The 27,500-nt window shown below is 44.9% G+C and overlaps 1 protein-coding gene across 1 annotated transcript in view; it reads right to left on the reverse strand.

Moving 5' to 3' along the window:
* Nucleotides 1–27,500, reverse strand: part of cacna1ha (calcium channel, voltage-dependent, T type, alpha 1H subunit a) — a gene marked incomplete at both ends in the record, with an annotated part of 104,048 nt that overhangs the window by 62,220 nt on the left and 14,328 nt on the right. The window lies entirely within an intron of this gene.

A 27,500-nucleotide genomic window follows, 5' to 3' on the forward strand; every position in this document is an offset into this window, starting at 1 on the left:
GAGATGGAGGAGGAGGAGGAGGAAGGAGGAGGAGATGGAGGAGGAGGAGGAAGGAGGAGGAGGAGGAGGAGGAGGAAGGAGGAGGAGGAGATGGAGGAGGAGGAGGTTCAGGTGATACATTGGAGAGGAGAAAGGAGGGGGAAGGAAACAGAAGAGGACTGCGCTCCCATCTTTATTTACTGAAACGGGTTGGGATGCAAACAGCTGCAGTGAGTTTATGACGTTGTGATAAAGCATCTACCGTGTAACACACACACACACACACACACACACACACACACACACACACACACACACACACACACACACACACACACACACATGCTAATCATCAATGCAACAGACGCCTCCATGTCCATGCAGACACTTTCATGTGTGCAACGTATAGGGTTGGAGACATATTACATATACAAATTTGTCCAATACTTATAATGTGAAATGTGTCAAATTATCTATCTGGCAAGAGCTTTAAAAGGTGAAATAAAAAATGAATCCGTGAGAAGTTTTCAAGTCAAACATTTGCAGGAATTTAAATCTCAAAGCAGTGGAGGAATATCAACACCAACTCCTCCTTCTCTCCTTTCCTCCGCCCTCCATCCCCCTCTCCAACATCCTTTTCATCCCTCCTTCCTTCCTAAGTTCCTTGACCCTCCCCTTCACCTCTTCTCACTCTCTGAGCCCCCCACATCCCACCCCCCTCATCTAAATGTCTCTACATTATCCCTTATACCCTCCATCTCTCCTCTTAGCCTCTAACCTCCCTCTCTCCATCTAAGCCCCACCCCCTCCCTTCCTTTTTCATGCTCCCATCCATCCCTCTTTCATTAGAGGAGAGCAAACTCAATCCCATCAGATGTAATAACCTAATCACACTCTATACTCAGGTCGATCAGAAGGGCAGCGGTGTGTGTGTGTGTGTGTGTGTGTGTGTGTGTGTGTGTGTGTGTGTGTGTGTGTGTGTGTGTGTGTGTGTGTGTTTGATATTCTTCAGCAACCAGGAGTTGAACGGTCGGGTGTACGAGGGTTCAGGACTTCAAGAACAGAACCTGCCTGAACCATGCAGATAAAGACACTTTGCATGTGTGTGTGTATGTGTGTGTGTGTGTGTGTTTCATCAATATGTTGATCAATAACATGTTGTGACATTATTTTGTCCTGCGACACATAATTGCTCAAATACATTAGTTATAAAAGATGGATAAATGATTTATGACGCTATCAATCTTCACATATCATCTCATTTTGAGGTCAATTATAATACTTCTATTATTTTGACGACCTAATATTGTTGGTTTATTGGCTTTATTCACATTTAATGTCAGGAGGAATCATTTGATTTCAGATATAAAACATCCTTATTTGCCGATAACTCAAAAGGTTTCCTGTCAGAGGAACTCTCTTCTAGCGGCGGCCATGACGTCCTGCCCTCCAGACCCCCGAGTCCGTTTGTCCTCTTTCCTCCTCTTTCCTCCTCTCCCGCTCATTTCTGATCAACATCTGCTCCCTCCCCCTCTCCCCCATGTTTGTCTTTTCCTCCCATCGAGAGTCCCTCCGATCCAGATTTGGAGTCGTTCGGATTGTTAACTTATTTCACCATCTGCCACTAAAAGCAGACACTCTCTCTCCTCCATTAACTCAAAAATAACAGCCCCGCTGTGATCACTACTTTCAGGATGTTGCCAACCGAATGACGAGTTGCCGCATGTGTCATGCAGCGTGTGTGTGTGTGTGTGTGTGTGTGTGTGTGTGTGTGCTCCAGATTGGCTCATCTCTGCGAGGTCCCTGAAGGCAGCACGATTCAGAAACAGAAACTCATAAATCAGCTCGTCCCTGAACTCGTTCCTCCTCGCTCCCCTCTTTCATCCCTCCATCCCTCCATCCCTCCATCCCTCCTCCTCCTCCGCCGCCCCGGAGAGGAGGCGGAGGCAGCAGTGACGCAGCTACAGCAGGATTCCCTCTGTCTTTCTTCTTAGTTTCTTTTCTTTAACCTTCTTTGTTGACGCCACTTTTCTTTTTCCTCCATGCTGAAATGTTTTTTAGAGCAATTTTACATCAACTTTACATAATAAATGATGTTCTATTCCTTCGCCGAGGAATTGTTTCAAACAGTGAGAAGTGTGTGTGTGTGTGTGTGTGTGTGTGTGTGTGTGTGTGTGTGTGTGTGTGTGTGTGTGTGTGTTCTCTGCTGCAACTGAAACACTCCTGACATGCAGCTCACCTGCACACAAGGTGAGATTCTCTCCTATGGCATCTGTCCCATCAAGTGTGTGTACAGCGTGTGTGCAGGTGTGTGTGTGTGTGTGTGTGTGTGTGTGTGTGTGTGTGTGTGTGTGTGTGTGTGTGTGTCTGTCTGTGTGTGTAGGGGTGTGTCTCACAGCGTGTCAGAGAGGAAAAAGGGAGGAGGGAGATACAGAGAGCCCTAAATAAAGCAGCTGCATCTGATGGGGCCTGACCTTCAACCAGTACACACACACACACACACACACACACACACACACACACACACACACACACACACACACACACACACGCCTTAAATGGCCACGACCACACAGACCCTCACACATGGCGGGTTTATATCACCTCTTGCATTAGAGCATAACTCTGTTGATATTCTAGATTTTTCTGATCATTAACAAAATACTAAATCCAAAAATGATCAGGAAACACATCAATGAGCTGACATGTACTTGTACTGCAGTTATTTTTAGGAAATCTGTTGGTGTGAGGCGAGTTGAAGGGAACCATCGTGCTCTACTTTCTTTAGCTTCATGTACTGAGCAACTTTCCTGAGAACTAACAGCAGGTCTCTTCTTTACAGAGAGCAGAGGAGAAACGCCATGACTTCAGTCTCTACAGTGGACTTGAGCTCCAAAAACACCGGATCCTACAATTCCCACAATGCAACTAAACTGCCATGGAGCCAAATCCAGGTCAATAGTTTTGAAAAAGAAAAATTGAAACTGAAAGTTTAAGTTTTGGTCTTGAACTTTTAAAAACAACGTATAAAAACAGTTGTTTGGGTTCAATACAATTTCTATTCAGTTCTGGAATTCTTTGGAATAAAATGCATTTTTTTATTTATTTTTTTTGCAGATTTTATATTTACAGTTTTGAATCTTATTTTTAGTTTTCAAATATTTTTGGCTTCAACTGCATGGGTGTGGCTTCAACTACACGGGCGTGGCTTCAACTGTATGGGCGTGGCTTCAACTACCTGGGCGTGGCTTCATGAGTGACAGCATCACAATGAAGGCTGAGGACCTGCCTCAACTACGTTGCCTGTGAGGAATATATATATATATATATATATATATATATATATATATATATATATATATATATATATATATATATATATATATATATATATATATATACACAGACTGGATAGAGGGAAGTCAGAAGAGTCTCTCCATAAAGAGGCATCACGTCATCCTGTAACAAATAGAGACGATTCCCGCTCGTTCGTTGCAGACGACACGTGAGACTGTCAGACATAAACATCCTGACTGATTACAGCCATAATGGAGGGCCACTTCCATCGAGCACGGTATTCTCCCTCGCTCTTTAATGACACCGTTTTCGACAGGATTCTGGTTGCCTAGTTACCGACCGCAGTCCTGGGATTCCAGAGGAGAGAGAGAGAGAGAGAGAGAGGGAGAGAGAGAGAGAGAGAGAGGGGGGGGGGGGGGGCGGGAAGGTGGAGTGTTTTCTGTCTTTTGCCTGCATTTCAGCGACTGTGTTTACATTTTTCTTTGATTGTTTCCTCTGTATTTTCACAGCCTTTCCACCCTCCCATCTTCCTCCTCCTCCTCTTCCTCCTCTTCCTCCTCAACTATAGTCTCACGCTCCATATCGTCAAGGGAGAGAGGGGGATAAAAAAGATCACCTCCCTCTCGTTTCCCATCTCTTTTCTCCTTTTCCTCTCCTCTGCATGCCAAAAACACATCACCCCGACATGGCATGTAATCCAGTGTAATCCACTGCATATATATATATATATATATATATATATATATATATATATATATATATATATATATATATATATATGTATATATATATTTGAGCTATCTCCTTGCATACATGAACACACTGTCAGCCTCTCTCCAAATTGTTTCCATCCATTGATCCTGTTAAACTGTTCTGTTAAAGGAGCATTTATCCCACAACGTATTACACAAAGAAGCCAACAGACAGCACCACTGTACCAGGATATTAAACTCCACAGGGAGAGCACAGCGTTCCCAAACTAAAGACACAACTTGAATAAAACATTTACAGCTTATGTAAACCGAGCTACTCTGTCTATTTTAAACCAATCATGCGTGAGCTGGCATTGGAAGCAGCGGGCGGCCAAAAGGAGCGACTGTACGGGGAACATTAGAAATGCGCAGGTATCATTATATACCAGACCATTAAATTCACCTGGGGACGTATGCATTTAAATACCAACGATTAAGGATAATTACAAGAACGAGACTGAATGAAAGGAACGGCGTGATACGAAGTGTAAAATCGGTGAAGAAATGTGTGAAATAAGCGGCTTCTTCTCAGAAGTGTTTCAAGGAATAGCTCACGTATCTTTTGTTAGTTAAGCTGCAAACAAAAGAATCACTGTGAGCGCACGGCGGCTTTCTGTAGTTCTGCAGGATATTCTGCATTCAGTAAAAGGCCGCGATGTCAAAGTGCTTCCTAACCTTTGTTATGTTGCTCTGTCTCGAAGTTTACAGAACGATACATCACTGGATGAGACGAGACTCCCATCAGCCATTCTGCCGAGTGAAGCCGATGCGGAAGTGTCTTTAAACGTGCATTATCTTGAATGGCCACCAGGGGGCAACTCCTCTGGTTGTATAGAAGTCTATGCTTCATGTGTTAAAGCTGTAATCTCTCTCCTGACCACCAGGGGGCAACTCCTCTGGTTGTATAGAAGTATATGCTTCATGTGTTAAAGCTGCATTCTCTCTTACAGCCAGCAGGGGGTGACTCCTCTGGTTGTATAGAAGTCTATGCTTCATGTGTTAAAGCTGTAATCTCTCTCCTGACCACCAGGGGGCGACTCCTCTGGTTGTATAGAAGTATATGCTTCATGTGTTAAAGCTGCATTCTCTCTTATAGCCAGCAGGGGGTGACTCCTCTGGTTGTATAGAAGTATATGCTTCATGTGTTAAAGCTGCATTCTCTCTCCTGACCACCAGGGGGCGACTCCTCTGGTTGTATAGAAGTCTATATAAATGACTCTACTTAATTTATTCCCTCAGTAAACATTGTAAACATGAGTTTATGTCTCAATCTCTAGTTTCAAGTCTTCTTCAATACAGCATGATGTTCATTTAGTAAATTATGGTCATTTAAAGTCAAACAGACCATAAAGCAGGGGACGCTTTAGGGCGGGGCTACGAGGTGATTGACAGGTCGCTACTAGAGGCGTATACAGCGTCTCCATGTCACTCCTCCTTATTCTAAATACGGTAACTTCCCCTCACTGGTTGTAAAAATGTCAAGACGGTAAAGGCCGTAATCCAAGATGGTGGACGGCCAAAACGCTTAACTTCAAATTAAACTATTTGCAATATCACTCCGTCAATAATGCTGAAAAGTGATCATATAGTTAGTTTTTAAATAGAGAAAAGGGATGCCGATAAAACAATTAAAATAAACTTGATCTCTGATGTGAAGCTGGAGGAGAATGACACACAGACTCCGTCACAGAAACCAACTGAAAAGGTCAAAGCTCATTGGATGTATTTCTATCTCCCACCAGATGGCCATATGGCCTGCATGGCAGCATATGGACATCTGGACACCAACCAAGTCATGAGCTGGACACCCACACACACACACAAATGCCCACACACACACATAAGCTCACACACGTGTCTGTAAATGAACATGCATGTTTACTAAAAGCAGAACACGCACACCTTCACACAACGTCGCCGATGAGACGATCGGTGTGAAAGCCTGCAGTCGAAGGTGTGTATATCACTGCCGGCCCTCTGTGTGAACCTGTGTGTGTGTGTCTCCAAGTGTGTGTGTGTGTGTGTGTGGCCATGCGTGTGAGTGTGTGAAGCCATGTGTGAGCGGTGATTGTTGGCAGCCTCCTCTGTGAGCTCACCTGATTCACGAGCAGCCTGCACACGGCCACTGGGAACTTACATAAACCTCCCATCAGGGTTCATTTTATTAATTTTTTATCTTACTTCTAAGCTGATTTTAATGCTGAAGATAACCACTGTGGAATATTAAGAAGAAATTTAGCATCAGCTACATATTTGGCATTCAGTCAATGCTTTTATGTACATTTGGATTTGATTATTATTTAAAAGGGAGTCCAGTGTGATGCTTATGTGGACCATTACTTTGTAGACGGAGATGTATTACGTGTGTATATTGCATCCCGACTGGGTCAATGGAAATGAATTATTTAAGATAAAAGATTATTATTTTAGCATACGGACATTCACTTTTATCTACAGTTCATTTTCAGTTAAACCGGACAGCTGCAGCCTCCGAGATCAATCGTGTGCACTTCTTATTAAATATTAAGAAACCACAGGGTTGAAAAAGGAATGCTTTTTAAATTCGGGATTGATAATATTTAGTGTTTAGTTTCAGCTAATTAATCGAAAAGACTTACAAACAGAAATCTGATGAGCTAAATGCTAAAAGACTGACTTTCCCAGTTCAGCCTTGAAAACCATAACTTCCCTTTTCGACCAGTACTCACCGGTACACGATGCTAGTACTATGTTGTGTCCAACGTGTGGACACAAAGCTGCATGAAAGAAGACATCTTTGCTGAATGTCCCGTTCAGACCCAGAGAGGTCGTGTGCTTTCAGAATGTGTGCATGAACTGGTATGTGTAATGAATTAGTAATTCGCATGCGGCAAATGTTATTTATTGCATGTCGTTTTAACCCCCAAAGGCGGCTGCTGGTCTCAAGGTCGAGCATCGGCTTCATTCCAGCTTCTCAGAGAGGATGGACGTTCTCTCACTAGTTTAATTTCACTTCTGCAAGAGCTGCAGCTTAACTGACTCGTGCATTTAAAAAAAGCGATAAATAAATAATGGTGTACAATAAGCGCGCTGAATACTGCACAAACATAAACAACTTGATTGATTTTCAAGAAGCCGATGGTGTAAAAACACAAATCTAATTCCGAGCTGAAATCGATAAGCGGACACAAATTTAGTTTAAAAATGCAAAATGACAATAAAAAAGTGCCACAATCTGATTTTCTTTCTGTCGTTCTCATTATGTTCGTTGTGCTGCAGCTGAGTCATAATTAAAAAGATCCCACACTCAGTTTGACACGACTCTGTGCCAGACCAGGGAAATAATATGTACAAAATGATCGTCTGTGTGTGTGTGTGTGTGTGTGTGTGTGTGTGTGTGTGTGTGTGTGTGCACCTCCACCTTCACCTCTCCTTTAACACAAAGGAGACGCGACCCCTCCCCGGTTCCTTTGATCACGAGCACATTGACAGGGTTATTCCAGCAGAAGGAAAAGTCACTAAAAGATGACATTTGTCTCCCCTCCATGAAACCTTTCTGTCAGGCTTCCCTCTTTTTTGTTTTTTTTTCACTTGGCAACTGAGAGGATCGCTCACATAGCGGAGCAGAGGAGGAGCCGAAGGGAGAGAAACACAGAGGATTCATAGAAAAGACTGAAGGAGAGAGAAAAGACGAGAGGAAGAAATAACAGAGAGGAAAAAAGTCGTAAGGGCTTGCAGTATTTCTATTGCAAACACGGTACAGCCTTGTCACACACACACACACACACACACACACACACACACACACACACACACACACACACACACACACACACACATACTGACCATGATTTGGCGCGCTCTACAAAATGTTCTGCTTATTGCCCCTGAGCTGTTAAATAACTCCGCTTCCACTGCACTCATCCCCAGCACAGCCAACCATGGCCAGACGTACACACACACACACACACACACACACACACACACACACACACACACACACACACACACACACAGGCCCAATCTGACATCCGACAGATTGGCGAATGTGTCGTTTTCGCCGCTTTCTTTCATTTAAAGCCTAAATCTGCAGCACTTAAATTCCCGCCGAAGACTCGGCGACTCAGAGAGAGGGAGCCGCACAAAATGGAGAAAATAAATAAACAAAATCTAGAGACAGAGTAATTGAATTTGTTTCCATATTTTCATGCCGCGTTACCATAGGAACCACATTTCCTCGTAGCACATCCTCACTCACACGTTGTTCTTCTTCTTTCCCTTTGCAGAGTCCGATGTTTTAAGCTACGGGGCGTTAGCCTGATCACAGTCAGCGGGTAACGGAGGAGGAAACTGGAGCGCGCGGCTTCGCCTGTAATTGTAATTTATTAGCTGCAATTAATGCAATTAAAAGAAAGAGTGCGCTCCAGTTCCTCCCCCCATGGGCTCCACTACTCGCTGATTGGGATCCACAACGGCCCAACTCTGGGATGTGAGCGATGGGCCTTCATTCATTCACCGCAAAGCGATTGTCATTGTAAAGGAGTATCTGTAGAAGTGAGCAGAAGGATGTCTGTGCACGTTCTACAAATGGGGCGATATTTGCAGCTCTCGGATGTAGCGTACGACAAAGACAAAGCTACGACAGAGTGAGTGTTCACGGTGCTTTGAGGATATAAACAAGAGCCCATATGTCACACATTCAACACACACAAAAAAGTGAGTTCAAAATCAATGGAATTAAGGGGAAAGTTTAGCAAAAGAAATCAAGTATATCCAAAGATATGAAGCTATCGAATGCAAATCTGATCATCGTTTTAAGCAAAAGGAAAGAGCAGCACTGCAAGTGAAAGCAGCGTTGCTCCAAGTGTGTGTGTGTGTATGTGTGTGTGTGTGTGTGACTCACTGTCACTGCAAGAAGACCATGCAGACTCTTCCCCTGGAGAGAGCTAACCAGTAGATTGTTAAGGTTTCTGCTTTTCAGTAAGAAATATCATATTTAATATATTATAACTATCAATATTCTGTTCAAGTACCTATTTAAAAGAAACTGACATTCATGTCAAAACCAATTAGCACTCTGGAAGTGTATTTAATCTATTCAGATATTCTCTGGACTTTGGAGGCGACGTATAGCTCAAAATAGAAAAGGAAACTAGTTGATATGTTGAGTCCTCTGATATATATTTCATGTATTATTGATAGAAGGACCCGCCTGTCTGCGTAACCTCCAACGTTCAGAAGGAGACGACAGAGGTCCTCAACCTTTTCACTTTTACTGGCTGAGGGACGTGTCTCACTAGACAAAACCTGTGCGGTTAAACAAAAGAATGAAACAAAACACCGATGCTTAGTTTTCACGTTCACTTCAGAGAGAAAAGACCAGCGTCTCGGGTCTTCCTTGCCGCCCGCTATAGTGACAACAACGAGAGACAATCAGCTCTCGGATGTAGCGACAGTGGTGGGTATAGCTAGCTGCATGCTATTGGCTCTAAGGATTCAAATGAGGTGTCATTCACTCAAATCAACCAATCCGTTGCAGAGATATAGTCCGGCGTAATCAGTCATATACACGTATGAATATAGAGTTCGGTAAATGATAAAATTCAAATGGCACACATAGTGCCAAAATGCCCATTTTGGAAACCTCGCTTGAACTGTCTGAACAAAAAACTCTTTACTTTTGTTCTGCTTCGCTTTTTAAAAGTCAAACTTTGCAGAGAGACTGATCACATATTGTGCTTATGATTTGGTTTATTTATATAAAGAGGATATGTCACTCTTACCTGTCTTAAAAACTTGAGAGCCCTGCATACTACTTTACTGGACCTCAGTAACGCGCTTTCCTGCGTTACCCAAGCCATGTTTACCAGTCCGAAAAGTTCTCTTTTAGTGGCGCGTCACACGACACTTCCTGCATGAACAGTAGCAACAAGCTGCTAGCTAGCGCTGCTGCAGCTACTGCCCGCGACCTCTCTGCCCAAGTCGGGTGTCGAGCCTGGTCCCGCTATCTTCGGTGGTTTTCGGGGAGCTAGCGGAAGTTAACGGAGAGCTAGCTGAAGTTAACGGAGAGCTAGCGGAAGTTAACGGAGAGCTAGCGGAAGTTAACGGAGAACTAGCGGAAGTTAACGGAGAGCTAGCGGAAGTTAACGGAGAGCTAGCGGAAGTTAACGGAGAACTAGCGGAAGTTAACGGAGAGCTAGCGGAAGTTAATGGAGAACTAGCGGAAGTTAGCGGGGAAGTGACAGAGCGCTAGCAGGAGCCCCAGCTGGCGACAGCGGGGAGCTAGCAGAAGTTTACATTCTCTGTAGTGCATTTATATGTATTTAAATAGTACAGTAAGCGGTTCATGATTGCAATCAATTAAAGAAGCATCTCAAGCCAGTCGTCAAAAATAAAGAACTTTACTTTCAATACATCCCAAATATACCAAAACTAACAATAAAAGGGCTGTTTAGGAAAGTTTGTGTTGTACAACAAAATTGCTCTTTCATATATATTTTTCCCCACGATGGAAAAGTACAATTTTCCCCAAAACATTTCTATTTGTCCTCATAAAAACACAAACATGCTGAGAGGAGATGGAGAAGGTCGTCTGTCTGCAGCTTCAGCCCAAAAAATAAAAATAAAAAAGCAGAAGTCTGCCGTTCCCGTCGGAGCTCGGTGCGACGCTGTGAAAGGACTCGCTGCCCGTCCACCCACACCAGTTGGAGTATTCTGGTATGGCTCATTCACACCGATAGAGGCGACTGTACATACTTTATCTGTTTCTATGGAAACCGCAACTTGAGACGCAGTCGGCTACGAAATCAGTGACACTTGCTTCAGTCAATCTCTTGTGTGAGCGTGTGTGACGGACACACACACACACACACACACACACGCAGTAGCCCTCCCACTGTCTGTGTATTTTCACTGGACAGGTTTGGTGCAGCGGTGCAGGCTGGGGTGTTCAGAGCAGTCGACAACGCCTCACATTTCTCACTTCATCTTGTTTGTGTTGCTAAAGAGGCAGAAAAGTCCCGAGGGCCGAACGCTGTGGGAGACGTTGTGTAGTAGAGCAACACAAAGAAAAGGTATTTGTGTTGATCAGCAGGTCATTTCTCCTGCTTTTAATGGAAGGGGGAAAGTAAACACACTAGTGAATATAAGAGTGGCCAAAGGAAACTAGAGGCATGATGTGGAGTCAGTCAATCTGGTCAATTAGGGTCCACTTAGGTCATTTAAGGTTGAAAAGTTACATTTAAGAATAGGCTTTATGAATAATTATGATATGATGTGTCTGCTGTAAAGACATTAGCACATTGGAAAACACATGCAAACAACAACACAACATTTGGTGAAGCACACAAACCCGCGTGTGAGTTGTCTGCCTGCTCTTTTTCCTGCACGTTCTCGAGGATTGGTCTTAATGAATATGGAAATCTGTTAAAAATAATCCACATTTCCCTGTTGCCCTTGATAAGAGAGCTCGTTCACAGTCTGCACAAGAGGTGGAGTGTGTGTGTGTGTGTGTGTGTGTGTGTGTGTGTGTGTGTGTGAAGGAAGAGTGTGGGCATAAGTAATGAACGTATTGTCACATCCTATTTGCTGTACTGAAGCTCCGCTGCTCTCCTCTCCCGCGGGAGGAAACACAACCCACCTGGTTTCTCTCCGATGTCGGAGCGGGAAAGAAGGAGCGAAGGGGCGAAGCGACGGGAAAACGATATGAAAGTAGAGAAGAAGTAGAAGAGAGGAGTAGGCGGGAAGGAAAGGAGAGGAGAGAAGGGAACGAGGGTCGAGAGCAAAGCCTTTCTGATGTTTGCGTCTTTGCACAAACAATTTCGGTTCAAACAATCACCTCCGCTGTTTTGACCTTTTTTAATCCTCAGCAATCAGTGTCTAATGCTTGATTGCGTGTGTGTGTGTGTGTGTGTGTGTGTGTGTGTGTGTGTGTGTGTGTGTGTGTGTGTGTCCACCAGTTGGGCCAATGATCAGTTGTTTAACTATACTGCAGACAAATCGTGTTTACACTGCTAATCCAGCTCACAAACACACACACACACACACACACTCTAACGCGTGCTCTGTGTGGGCTTTTTAATACACATGCGGGAAACAAAACAAGCAAACCTTTTGTCACTAAATGTGTGTGTGGTTTGGGTTATGAGGACTAACACTCCACACCTGCTGGAGGATAAACTGGTTTCTAGGGATATCTGGATATCCATCAGCTGGGTTGTGCATCGTGCTAATGGAGATGATCTATTCAACTACATTCTGTGTTCATGCATCATCTACAATTCATGCAGGAATTCTAAATGTTCACTAATTTATTGCTGTTAATTTAAAGTTTCCGGTGTATGATCTTTTCAATAAATTGAACAAAAATGCACATTACTGTGTATGTATGTGTTGCATTGAGTTTTCCAAACTCAGGAGAGCAATATCTAAGTCGCGCCTGATGACATCATTGCACATAAAAGATCCCGGTCACTTCCACCCAGTGAGGCCCACAGCTCCGGCCTCCCACATTAGAGCCAATATGAGTAATAACACTTAATGAATAGCCGTCTCTCGATACACACACACCATTTACGTACACAGCCGTCTTATCGTAATGGCTTTACTGAGATAACGCAGTTATTCTGTATTTACCGACTCCCTGATTAACAGCAGAGTGCATCCTGTTTCCATCGGAAAGAATACGCGATATGTGTCTTAACGCGTAATAAGCAAATAGGCAAATGTTCTCCTTCTTTATAGTTCATTGTGTTTAAACGCATCACAGCAGCTCACAGTGCACGAGGTGCTTCACCCAACAACACACGAGCACTCCGTCTAAACGGCGCCTGTGTTTACTCCGGTTAATATTAACTCCTGTACTTCCTGTGCGTCCCCTGTTGCCACGGTTACATTGTTTTACTACTGTTTACCGATCTCTGTGAGCAATCGGAGATGTTGAGATATGGATTCATTTATTTGTCCCAGACCCTGAACAACATTGAGTCAGTGCTCGGAGTCTCGGCCGAGACTGACTTGATTGATCGGTTTGAACAATCAAAGCGATCAGCGTGACTCTCTCTCATATTGTGTTTTGGTAATTGATGTCTCCTTTTGGATTAAATGGAAATAAAATCTACTCGCATGTTGATTACGAGTGCTCTGAATATTAAAAACACACCTATTTTGTTGGGCTTCTGCTTGAAAAAATTGCGTACCCATAATCAGTGTTGGGGTAGTTACTCAGAAAAAGTAACTAGCTACTAGTTACTTCTGAAAATTGTAACTAGATTACTTTACTAGTTACTGCATTTGAAAAGTAACTTCACTACTAGTTACTTTACTTTCCATTTTGTTCACACGACACTTCCTGCATGAACAATCTACCGTAAACGTCGGGTTACGAGCCGCTACTACCTTCGGTCAGAGTCCCCGTTAGCTGCCCGCTGTAGCCAGCTGGGGCTCCTACTAGCGCTCCGTCACTTCCCTGCTAACTTTCGCTAGCTATCCGCTGACTTCCACTAGCTCCCCGAAAGCCACCAAAGGTAGCGGGACCAGGCTCGACACCCGACTTGGGCAGAGGGGACGCGGGCAGTAGCAGCAGCAGCGGTCGGTAGAAGCAGCAGTGGGGAGCTAGTAGCAGCGCTAGCTAGCGCTGCTGCTAAATTGCTACAGCGGGAACACTGACCGGAGGTAGGAGCGGCTTGTAACCCGAATTTTACGGTATATATATATATATATATATATATATATATATATATATATATATATATATATATATATATATATATATATATATATATATATATGCATTTGTTCTCTATGGACACTTGTTGTGCAGAACAGATATATAGCGCCATCATTTTAACCAATAAATGAAGTCTTGGTCATGTTCCCAAGGAACTTCTGCAGACAGCCAACAATAACTATTTTGGTTTCATAACAAAACAAAACTAGGGGCAAAACGCAGCGACACTGTCAGCATTCATCATTGGCAGCACCATCCTTCTCCATAAACGCATCAATAAAATATTCAAACTCCCTATTAACAAGGAATCCATAAAACCAGCTATTTGACTTCTGTTTAGCAGATCTCGGCGCTTGGCTGCAGTGAATGTAAATAAACCAGCGAGCAAAATGCCATGAAGTAAACTTTTCTGCTTCCGTATTTGGCCAAAAGAAAACGCAGCGTTGTGGCGTGGAGAGCTGAATCCCTCCAGACGCCAGACTCAGCGAGGCACGGATTCAACCCGCCCTGCTCCTCGATGCGGCGCTATTGCATCGGCGTCAATACAAGATTTAGTGCAGAATATTTCAGCAATGGGGCGAAGCTAATTGACCATAAAAGCTCCCCTTGAGTAAGGTTGTGTTGACCGGAGGACTTGAATTAATCTCTGACCCTCTGTGTGCTGCGATGTACTCAGCAGGGAACGTGTGGGCGACAGGACTTTTCAAACACTGACTCACTCTCCTGTCATCCTGATGTTCACACACACACACACACACACACACACACACACACACACACACACACACACACACACACACACACACACACTTTCTGATTTGCCCTCCACAGAAGCCCGTCAGTCCTCAACCCCGACCTTGACCCTGCTCCTCGTGTATTTTAAGTCCATTAACCCTATTATTTCTTATCCGATCTCAAATCCTAACAAATACCAATACAAATGACCTGGCTTTGCTTCTCAACTTTACAAACTTTACTCACTGCAAAGGTATGAATATGAGTACACACACACACACACACACACACACACACACACACACACACACACACACACACATACATTTCTCTCCTCTCACGCACATGTATTTGTCATCCATGTTCTGCAGTTTTGTACTGTAATGCATTAGATTTGAACTAATGCCTTCATTATAAGATAAAAGTGACAACTATACGCTTTTAAGTGCTGTTTTGTAGGGATTACAGACATTTATATGTATGGTCCCCCCCAGTTTTAGGAGACCAAAACTATGAAACAACAAAAAAAATCTAATGATTGTCTGTAATATGTCGTTGTCTATCAATCAGGGCTGCGTTTCCTTTTTTAGGGCTTATTATTAAAGCTTCAGAACGGATATTGTATCATCTCCTTTCAAAATGAATTTCCAATTCTGGCTATACGGGCACATTTTGCTTTGTACAGAATAAGTATTGAGGTTTGATACCCAGCCCTACCAGCTAACATGACCTCAAACTGTATTCATCCATCTTCTTGCTTGTTTCAGCTCCTCTGGATTGAGGTTAAACCCCCAAAAAAAGAGAAAAACCTCTCTCTCTATATATATATATTATTTACTTTCTCTGTAGGTTTAAAACCATTGCACCACTGCATTGCCGTGCAATTGAAGAGGAATCCTGTCCTGTTCATCTAATATATATGAACACTCTCTCCCTCATGGCAGAGAGGCAGCACTTGAACCTCACAGTCACGGTTTCATTCCCGGTCCGCCGTTCCGCAGCCGACACAACACAAACCGAATATCTCCTCATCCTCTGTCTCTCTCTCTCTCTCTCTCTCTCTCTCTCTCTCTCTCTCTCTCTCTTTTATTCTTCCTCTCCATCCACCAACTCTCCACTGTCTCTCTTCTCACAGCCCTCCTTATCTCCCCCCTGCTGTCCGGGAGATGTCACATGCTTGAGAAGACCGAACAGAATGCTACGTCCCCACTTGACAGCTTCCTGCTGTAAGTGTGTGCATGCGTATGTGTGTGTGTGTGTGTTTGTGTGTGTGTGTGTGTGTGTGTGTGTGTGTGTGTGTGTGTGTGTGTGTGTGTGTGTGTAGAGAGAGAATGGAGCATGTCAATACACAGCCAACCTGCTCCAACCACAAACTGGATAATGCTTTAATGCAATTGTGTTCCTATGGGAGTACAACACACACACACACACACACACACACACACACACACACACACACACACACACACACACACACACACACACACACACACATAAATACACTATGAAACAGAATTACATTTAGCTGACGCTTTTATCCAAAGCGACTTACAATAAGTACAAACTCAGAACAACAAGTACAATTTCTTCAATAAAGTCAAACGACAAAGTGCTATCAGTAAGAGACATTTAAGTGCTACTAACGTAATACTACGGGGCTACCTTCCTTATTCAAGAAGGAGAATACGAGTAGAACAAACATTCAACTGTTTTCTGTGGCCATTTGACTAGTAAAAAGGAAAATGGCGATTGTGGTTATGGTGACAACAACGCCCTTGAAAGAGCCGCTCTCTCTAGCGGCTAGCTAGCTTGTCTCCCTTCGGAGTAGCGAGCGCTGCCGCTGCCACCCGCTGTACGACTCATTTCCTGTCGCCATGGTGGAGTTAGCTAGCAAGCTACGACAAAGTCAACGTTTGTCTTTCTGGAAGTTTAATTCAAGCCTCTGCAGCCGGACTCGCAGCACAGTCTTAGTCACTGTTTTATACACTGGCTAGCTGTCTGCGCGTTAGCTAGCTAGCTTGCTAATACCACCATGCTTTATTGCTACACTGGTGAAAGAAAATGAGCCGAGCAAAGTTGTCACTGATCATAATGATAATGCTAACTCTGTGACAGGAGTGTGTGGATGAAGCATTAAGTGTTTCATTTTAATCCTTTACTCCGGCTCTCTAGGCTTTGTAACGCTACTGCAAAACTTCACCTCAGTGAGTCCGCGACCTGCCTTAAGTCGGTGTAGTTCATACAAGAGTTAGAGTGCCACGTTGTCACAATGGCAACTGTGCTAGCAGCCGTTTTCACCACCCTGCCACGTTGATTTGAATGGGACTGTCCCTTCCACTCCTGTTTTATTGCCTTGATGTCAACGCAGACATTTAGAGCACTGTGATTCTAGGCATGTGTGTGTGTGTGTGTGTGTGTGTGTGTGTGTGTGTGTGTGTGTGTTTGGAGACATTAGTCCATTAGCTAGCTGGATCACACTTTCTACAAATAGAGCTTAAAAACCAACTTTGATTCAGTTGAATACAATAGGATTAGCCTAAAGCCTTTATATACACACAGACACTTACTTTGTTCCTCACACTCTCTCACTCCTTCTCGCTCACACACACAGACGACAAACCGAAACACTCATCATCCGCGTAATTAGTCTCTTTTATTTAACCTGCACCAGATCTGTGCACAGTGAACGCTCTGGCTTTGTGTTCACGCGGGAGCAGTTTTTCTTGGCCGGCGCTCCGATTGTTTTCCACGACGTACTGCGAGTCCCACAATAAGATCATCGCTTGCAAAAAACGTGGAAAAAAATCCAATAAAACGTAAATCCGGTATCCGATGTCTGGAGATGTTTTCGAATCATTTTCCGCTTTTCAGGAATATTTATTTTGCAGCACAATGCATTTCCACGAGCCGCTTAGAAACTTCCTGCAGATTAAAAACGAGCTTCATAAACACAATTAGGGCTGACGAGCTAAAAAAGAAACAATGTAGCCTCCTGAGACCCGGCAATGCATTTTTGTGTTTATTTCTATTTTTTTTTAGTAGAGAGCTCCTCATTCATTCAGGGAGGGAGATTCAGACCTTTTTATAACAAACTATTTGTATTAACTTATAGAGTGTGCTTTGTATTTACCCAAATAAGCCATAGAGACTGCAGCCACAGCAGTATGTTGATGAAGACCTGTCCTGTACATGTTATGACATTGTAATAAAGTAATGCTAAAAAAAATAATCTTTGCAATGTGTTTTTTTACCACCCCAACACTTCATTTATAAAAATATATATATATATATATATATATATATATATATATATATATATATATATATATATATATATATATATTTAACTTTTTTTTCTTTCCTGGGTCTCAGGAGAGTAGATAGACTAGCCTATAGCAACGATCAAGGCTGTAAATGACCCACAATGCAACACTGCCTGTCAAAAAGATAATCTGCCTTTGTGGACGCATCACTTTCTAGACTCTAATCCAACCCCCACTTTTCAATATTTCATTTCTATTTCAACGAACGTTTACTTCACTTTATTAAGAATTTACCAAACAAAAGTTGTATTCCGATCACGGCCGTGACGCCGCTAACGGCAGGTTGCAGGGATTACTGCCTAATTCTCGCCACCTTCTGTCGCCCACAGCAGCTGGCATGCATTAAAGTCCACAGCAGCCGTCTGAAGGCGGCAGGTGTACGCGCTCCATCTGTGTGCGTCGTCAACGTGGGACCAAGCATCCGTCCACTAAACCCTGTCCACTCCAGAAACTATTCAAGCTGTGCTTGATCCATTTTTATTTAACGCCGCTATTGCATCCTTTACTGTTACTTGTGTGTCTGTGTGACTCTGCAAAGCAAGTTTCCCTTACGTGTATGAACACATGCATATGTTTTTTTGTAAATTAGTGATTCATCATCAAGTTGTTCGTCGCGGTCCTTCTCTCTCACACAGGAAGTGACTTCATAACAACACAACAGTTTGCAGAGTAAAAAGAACAAAGTAGTCGCATCTCTCCTCGCTGTGAAGTTAAAGGTCAGACCTGTCTCTGCCTCGGAGATAAATCGGCTCCCATCACATCACCGTGGGTACATCTTTTTGCTAAACCAGAACAAACACTCACACACACACACACACACACACACACACACACACACACACACACACACACACACACGCTTTGACCGGAGTGGCATTCACTGTACAGTTGCAAAAAAACTAGAAACATTGCACTGAACATGATTCAGGGAGTCACCCCTGGCTCACAGGTACACACACACACACACACACACACACACACACACACACACACACACACACACACACACACACACACACACACACACACAGCTGGTTGCTTAAAGCTGTAGTCGTAGAGTTTTAATGTCACATTGATCTTCTCTGTCACTGCCACTTATTGCTGAATAAACTGGATTGCTGTCTTCGCCCCCTTCCTCTCTCCTCTCTCCTCTTCTCTCTCCTCTCTCCCCCTCTCTCCTCCCCTCTCCTCTCCCCCTCTCTCCTCCCCTCTCCTCTCCCCCTCTATCCTCCTCTCCCCCTCTTTCCTCCCCTCTCCTCTCCTCCTCTCTCCCCTATCCTCTCACCCTCTCTCCTCCTCTCCCCCTCTCTCCTCCTCTCCCCCTCTCTCCTCCTCTCCCCCTCTTTCCTCCCCTCTCCTCTTCTCCTCTCTCCCCTCTCCTCTCCCCCTCTCTCCTCCTCTCCCCCTCTCTCATCCCCTCTCCTCTTCTCCTCTCTCCTCCTCTCCCCCTCTCTCCTCCCCTCTCCTCTCCCCTCTCTCCCCCTCCTCCTATCTTCTCCTCTCTCTCCTTTACTTTAAGTGTTGCTCTCTGCTGCTTGCTTGATATATGTGGAGACAAACCCAGAGAGATGCAACGACAGGTTTTGATTGAATAATGAAAGGCAGCATGTTCTCCTGTCACTGTGCGCTGCTTCCACACTACATTAGTGTGTGTGTGTGTGTGTGTGTGTGTGTGTGTGTGCGTGCGTGTGTGTGTGTGTGTGTGTGTGCACAACATGTAGGCCCGTGGCATGTAGTTTATGGTCAGAGAAGAGAGGAGCCACAGATTGATGCTCTCTGCCGACGGCTCTTATTGAGCCTTCAAAACCCATTAGTTCTCTACTATCTCTCTTTCTCTCTCTCTCTCTCTCTCTCTCGCTCTCTCTCTCTCTCTCTCGCTCTCTTGGTGCCTCTTCCTCGTCTTCCTCACCCAACCTCAACTCATTCGTAATGTAATTAACCTGACTGCACGCCCTCTGCTGTTTTTACCCTCACTGCACTGCTCGTCCTCTTCTTCTGTTCCTCCTTTTTCTTCATTTCGGTCCTTTTATAGCTTCCCTTCCTATCCTCTCCATCTCCCCCACTTTCTCACTTTCTCCTTTTATTCTTTTCCTCCTTGTTGCTTTAGTTACTCCTTCCTTTGCTCTTTAAACTTTACATATTATGAGAATGAAGTAGATTGAAAGTTATGTCAAAAGGTGGGGAGCACTGCTTGATATTAATCACCTTAATTCAATATTTTTTCCAATGCAAAGGTGTTTTATTCCCAGTTTTATTAATATAAGGGTTATTTTACAGCGCCATTAATTTCTTAAACACATCCTTGGACACTTTCTGGAAACAAGTAAGAAATTTGGCATTGAAATATAGGGAAAATAGAATTTGCTTGCAATGCACTGATAGAAGTATGATCTATGGCAATGCATTGGAATTACAGCAACAGCATCAATTAAAAATTGTCTCCATTGTTCCTATAATAAGTACACATGCCGCTGGTTTCCATTCATGTCTTTCTGGTATAAAACCAGCTGGTGGTGACGTCAAACTGAAGCTCTGCAATCCGTATCAGGGAACACGTCTGAGGTCTGTACGCGTTGTAACACCACATGCAACACAGAAGGAGCTTTTCACAGCCTGTACTTCTGCAGGACACGTTTATGATCCCTGATACTTGAGGTGACCCCGGCAGGGAGACTCTCCCACTCACAACCTAGATGTCAGCTACCAAAAAGTAGGTTAAGGCCTCTCCAACATGCATGCATTGATCAGCTTTACCGTAAATATGCCATCATACGTATATCAAAGCCATCATATTAGAGATGGATAAAATTGCCGAGACAGAATTTGTGTTAAGACGCCAATTATAAGCGCCAGTGGGTGTGCAGAGACGAGCACCGGGAGCCAGATTTACAGCCTATACACTGACAGTATTTCAGTTCAAACCGACAGATTTAAAGGCCAGCTGGAAGACTTCAATGAGTCTACAAATATTGGATTATTCCAGGCTCTCCCGAACACTGGCGTCGTCTCTGCTGCGGTATTTCTAACCTTTATATCTGTCCATATCTGCTTATGCTCTCCGTCTTTATATCTCCCTTGAATCAAATGTCATCAAATCCGACTCTGCCCACTTCCTCTCTCTTCTCGTGTGTGTGTGTGTGTGTGTGTGTGTGTGTGTGTGTGTGTGTGTGTGTGTGTGTGGAGTCACTTACTGAGTCCCTCCATTAATCCTAATGAGAGGAGCTGCAAGAGGCTTGTCATTCCATTAACCCCATGAGCATCCTTCTTCTATTTAACACACACACACACACACACACACACACAACACACACACACACACACACACACACACACACACACACACACACACACACACACACACACACACACACACACATACACAGGACTGGTGCTCACATGCATTTATAGACGTATAGATCTGCAACCCGGCCATGTGTGATTGATGACGTTGAACTCGTCATGAGGTCAAAAGACAGAGAGGCACTGCGCGCGCACACACAAACACACACAAACACACACACACACACACACACACACACACACACACACACACACACACACACACACACACACACACACACAGTACAAAAAGATGCAACCTCCACAAAATTGACAAGAAAATGCCTTCACATCCATTTTATATTTCCTCTGAAGCAGCTTAGAAGTTGGATCTTAGTCCACACTAAATATCCTCTATTGACATTATATCAACATTATATGAACATTATACGGAGCTTACACTGAGTGAAATATGCTAACTCAATCGTATCACTCTGGATAGAAATATTCTACTATACCGAATGTTTCATGCTCCATTTTACCGTAAAAGTCGGGTTACGAGCCGCTACTACCTTCGGTCAGTGTCCCCGTTAGCTCCCCGCTGTAGCCAGCTGGGGCTCCTGCTAGCGCTCCGTTACTTCCCCGCTAACTTCCGCTAGCTATCCGCTAACTTCCACTAGCTCCCCGAAAACCACCGAAGGTAGCGGGACCAGGCTCGACACCCGACATGGGCAGAGGGGACGCGGGCAGTAGCAGCAGCAGTGCTAGCTAGCAGCAGCGCTAGCTAGCTTGCTACAGTGGGGACACTGACCAGAGTTGGGAGCGGCTTGTAACCCGACTTGTATGTTATACACATTGTATGTGTCACATATTTTTAATCTTTGGGAAACGTTTGTGCTCTTAACTAGATTCTAAAATAACTTTTCTGTGGGTTTTGAACCCTCTTTGGCTGCACGACACGAGTCCCATCCACCTGCGGATCACCAGGGGTTAAGACCTTCACACTCTTTAGAAATAGCAAAAAAAAAAAGTTTCTTCCTTGACTCACAGCTTTCGTGACACTTTGATGACTCAACACACAGCAATCCGCTGCACAAGAGGCCGATGAGAGCTGACAGCAGCCTCGAGAGAGGAAGCAAAGCAGCCGCATGACATGCCGTGTTCTGGGCAACATGCGTGACTCACTCGTCCTCCACCTTTACGTACACGACCCACAGGTGAAGTCCTCACCCTCAACATATCTAAACAATACAAAACAGATGGTGTTTGTCACTATATGTTGTGATGGAGTCCAATGCCTGAACTGTGTGGATGTTCTGCTCTGTAATCTAATTCTATATCCATCCGGAGTCCTTCATCGTTTCTCATGTCTTCCTCTGCTTCCATTCCCAGTTTGGCTCCGCCCCCTTTCTGTCCCCTCGCCTCCTCCTCCGTCCGTCCACTGATTTTCCCGTTTGGCTTTTGTCTGTGCCTGTGTTGCATTAGCTGCTGCCATGTTTATGATCTTGCATGCCTGAGCGCTCCTGCATGCACATAGCTGCATAGTGTGTGTGTGTGTGTGTGTGTGTGTGTGTGTGTGTGTGTGTGTGTGTGTGTGTGTGTGTGTGTGTGTGTGTGTGTGTGTGTCCTCCTCTGCTGTGCTCTTATTAGCCGTGTCGACGCGGGGCACGCTATTCTTTTTGAAGGATCAGAACGACAGATTTTTCAGAATAAGAGCGCATCTAGATTAAAATAATTCTGTGACTCTCGTCCCTGTTGGATCAGACGAAAGTTGAGTCCGGGACGTTTCTCCTCACGTGACTCGCTTCTAAAAGAATGGTTGAAGGTGCTGTAATTAAAACATCAAAAGATGGCTTCCCTTTGATGGATGCTGACAGAACGAAACCGAGGAGCGGCTCTGCGAGGCTCTACGTGAGCTAAATGCTAAACGTTAGCATGATAGCGTGCTCACAGGGAAGTTAGCTAAACAGCTGATTTGTCATTTTGCAGATATTTGGTATTGAGGACATTTTAAATTGAATCTTCTATGAGGACTATAAGGATATCATTAAGGAAAAGTCAAAGGATCATGCAGGGTCACACTAAATAGTCCCATGTCTGCTTACTTTGACGTACTAGCACAGCACGTGAAGTGCATACTAAGCTAATAGCTAAATGCTATTTTCTGGGAGATGTTTGTGTAATGCCGTGTTCACACCGGACGCGACGCGAATTTGCGGCGCGACCAGTTTACATGTAAAGTCAATCCACAGACGCGCTGCGGCGCGAATTTGCGAATTTGCGAATGTGCGGCGAGATAGACGCGTTGGAGGCGGCGCGAACAGAACGTTTGACCTGGGGCGAACAAAGCGAAGGACGCGGCGCGAATTCGCGTGAGTTGAATTCTCCCAAGTCTGGCGGAGAAATCGCGTGACGCAAAGTTGCGGCAGCCAATCAGCGTTGAGAATCAGCGTTGAGAAGCTCCGCCCGTCACCACCGCCGTCTCCCCGTTTCTGAATGAAACTGCTGCTGCTCCGCCTGAACCAGCGCTGACAGCGGCTTCATTGAGACGCTGTTGTGGGACTACGGATAATAGTATGAACCCAGACACCATGGAGTTTGATGTTCCGACATATGTGGAGTTTACACAAAAAGTATAAAGCAGAACTGGTGGTTATTTTCATGGTGGATGGCATAATCGGTATCGTTTTACGGAGATACGCGAGACGCAGTTCCTGGAGGAGTCGGTGAAATTCACCGAGCTGTGTGCGGCTACGGATGATGTCATGAACCCAAATACAAGGGCGTTTCATGTTCCGACATGTTTGGGACTTCCACAACAAATATAAAGCAGAACTAGTGGTTATTCATTCCATGGTCGATAGCGGAAATGAAAGCTTCGTCGCTTGTCTCTCACAGAGGCAAGCGACAGAGCTAAGCCACGCCCCTTTGGTCGCGTTTGGTGTGAACACCCTCTTTCTACTCGCGCGAGTAAACTTCCGCGGTGGACGCGGCGCCGCAAATTGGCGTCGCGTCCGGTGTGAACACGGCATAATAAGTATATCTGTCCCTGCAGGCGTCCTCTCCCTCCCAGCCCTGGATGACAGCGGTCCTCTCCAGATAAGTACAGACATGAAGCTAGGTGGGCTACGACGAGGGTAAAATTAGCAGCTATCCACGCTGGGCCGCTAATGCCACGTCCCTCCTCCCACGGCCAACATTGTTTCATCCATCTCTACTTGTTAGCGTCAAACGCTTCAACAAAGGCACACACATTTGGAGGTGGAGGTCATTTTGCACTCGCACAAAATCCACCCGGCACGCGGAAGTTATGTCACCGCCCACTGTACACGACTCCGTTTTGAAAGTAAAAATGTCTTCTGTCTTTATGGCCGCTCTCAAGTGTGTGTGTCTCTCTCTCTCTCTCTCTCTCTCTCTCTCTCTCTCTCTCTCTCTATCTCTCTCTCTCTCTATCTCTTTACACACACACAGGAAGCAGGGTTCCCTCGAAACAATAACACCCTTAAAATGTGTCGCCTCACACACATTCACAGGCTCCACTTCACCTGATAGCAATCATTCAGAAAAAAAATAACTTAAATGCTTGTGAGCATATTCTCACACTCTCTCTCTCACACACACACACACACACACACACACACACACACACACACACACAGAGAGAGAGCATAGCTCCCCATGTCAGTTACCAAATTAGGAAATAATATGCAAGGACGCACAACCATCATGTTCTGCTCTGTTTGGAAACACACACACACACACACACACACACACATTCAGGAGCTTCCAGAACACCACACATGCTGCGCTTATCTGATCTGCTTCACTAATCAACTGCAGTCTGCGTAACTACTCCTTCCTTCTTCCCATATTTAACTCAGGAAGAGAGACAGAAACATTTCTATTCACATCAGAAGTCGAGCGGCGTCTCCACTAGCCGCTCAGGCTACGTTAGCTTGGGTTCGATAGCCTTTTCCGATCGCTCATTGAGTATAATCCGGCTTGGCTTCCTCGCGGCGGAACCTCGTCGTGACGCGATCGTTTTCCCTGGAGGAGAGTTGCACAAACAGACACTCTTCGGCTGAGCTCGTTGAGAGCCGGCCAGCCGCGTCGTTCCGGCCTCGACGGGATTCCACGATCGTGATCGAATCTGCCGCAAAATGCAAAAAAATGAAAACCCCGCCGCCTGATCGTTCTCTGCTTCCCCCCCTCTGATGATCAGGTGGCGGCAGCAGCCAGAAGACGGGGTTCATGAGAGATGTGTCATCCTCTCAGCGTAAACATCCAATATGGAACCAGCTATGGCGTCCCAGCAAGCGTTTAAAACATCAGAGAACACGAGTGTTTTCATGTGAGGAACGTCGCCGCTCAGCTGCTGATCTGTAGCCCAACGACTCAACTCTCTTTGAGAAACCAAAGCATGAAACACTTTTTACATTTGTGTAAAAAAAACACAGATTCTCTTGATTTCATCACCGCCGGATGTGTCATCAACTTTTGTCAAAGATGAGATTTATGTTGGCTCTGAATTTTGTTTACTTTCCAATTAAAGATTCTCTCTCTCTCTCTCTCTCTCTCTCTCTCTCTCTCTCTCTCTCTCTCTCTCTCTCTCTCTGCATCAGCGGCTGATGTAGTGAAGGATAACAGGACAATATGGACTTCAGTTTCTCTGTCCTGCGCCGGGCTGACAGATGACGCTGCTATCAGACACACATCCCGCCTCTCTCTCTCTCACACACACACACACACACACACACACACACACACACACACACACACTCTGTTCGTTAGCGCAGCATCTCGTTAAGTCTCTGGCGCTCAGCTGGCCAAAAGGAGGAGAGTCCGGCGTCCAGCGCAAGGCCGCCAAACCGGAACAAACCAGATCAGAGCCGGGTGCGTGGGAGGTCTGTCACACACGCTTCATGTTAGCACTCCTCTGCCCGCAGTGGGCTTTGGCACACACACACACACACACACACACACACACACACACACACACACACACACACACACACACACACACACACACACACACACACACTCACACACAGACATCCACAGAGACACAGTGACACACATGGGAACACAAATGCCAGTTACTGCACAGGCTCCCTGCTGCTGCTGCTTTATGCACGAACACACACACACACACACACACACACACACACACACACACACACACACACACACTGTTAGAGGAACGATGCTTCTTAATTACATCTTAATGTGTTGTTAACACGAAAACTGATGATGCCGTCGTCCAATTAGACGTCTGCAGGCCGGAGACACTCACCGCTGGAGTTGATGCTTCTAGCTTTTTGTTTTATACCTTCGGGAGCGCAGAAGAAGCTCAAGGCCGCAGAAAGCAACTCACACCACATTCACTCATTTCCCCACAGCTCCCACAGCTCCACCGCGTTCACGGTTGCACTTTACAACGGCACAGACTCAGTGTCAGAGAGATTCTGTCTCCAGAATCCACTCATATCGGAGTTCCTCTCCCCCGTTCCCACACAGCGAAGAGAGGATTTCACAGCAAAAACCCTGATATTCACCACATGCACACGGATTGATTTTGACCTCACGGAAGTTCTACAACGACGCGATGTCCGTATTGATCCCCAGCAGGGAATCGGGTCGTTAAAGCGGCAGAAAGGGAGCCGTACGCGTGAACAAAGGAAAAAAATAAGGTACTAAAATTAATCACAGAGCGAGTCAGGTTCCTTGTGTGACAGCTTAATTTCCCATTGGCTTCCAGCTGGGTTTTTAAAGCTGATGCTGTTCCTCAGTTTTATATGTCAGGGACCTCTGACCTGCACATTTATGACAGAGCAGAGAGGAGTGATTACGCCGCTACATTCATAATCTATACGTGCACATAGAGAGTGCAGATGCAGACACATTCTCCTGCGCGCAGGTATTTTTAGATCGTTATTAAACAACATCATCCGAGCGGATTTTTGGCGCATTATGCTTTCAGCGACGTGTTTGCCAAGAATCCTCCCAGACTCTGAAGGATTTCCATTTAGAAATCCTGATTCCCGTCATTACATTTTGTTTTCGTGGCACAATTAGAGCGACGATTATATTCACAGGTATTCTGCAGTCAGATCAGCGTAGAAGTGACGCGCTCCTCTTTGTCTGTCGTTTTATTAGAGGACGATTGCTTTTTTTGTCTTAGTTTAACCAGGTTTATATGCATGTGTTTGGCTAAACGTCGGCTCTATATTCAGAGTAGCGGTTTGTTCGGCTCTTTCCTCTCCAGACAAGTATATAACTGCACCGTTATAGAGCCACTTCAGCTTAAATCAGGCGCTTTAACACACACCAGACCTCCTGCACTTCAGCTGGGTCAGCTGCTTCATGAGGCCCTTTCATCTCGCACAGAGGTGTGTGAGTGTGTGTGTGTGTGTGTGTGTGTCTGTGTGT

This window comes from Taurulus bubalis (assembly GCF_910589615.1).
Source record: "Taurulus bubalis genome assembly, chromosome: 17".
NCBI lineage: Eukaryota > Metazoa > Chordata > Actinopteri > Perciformes > Cottidae > Taurulus > Taurulus bubalis.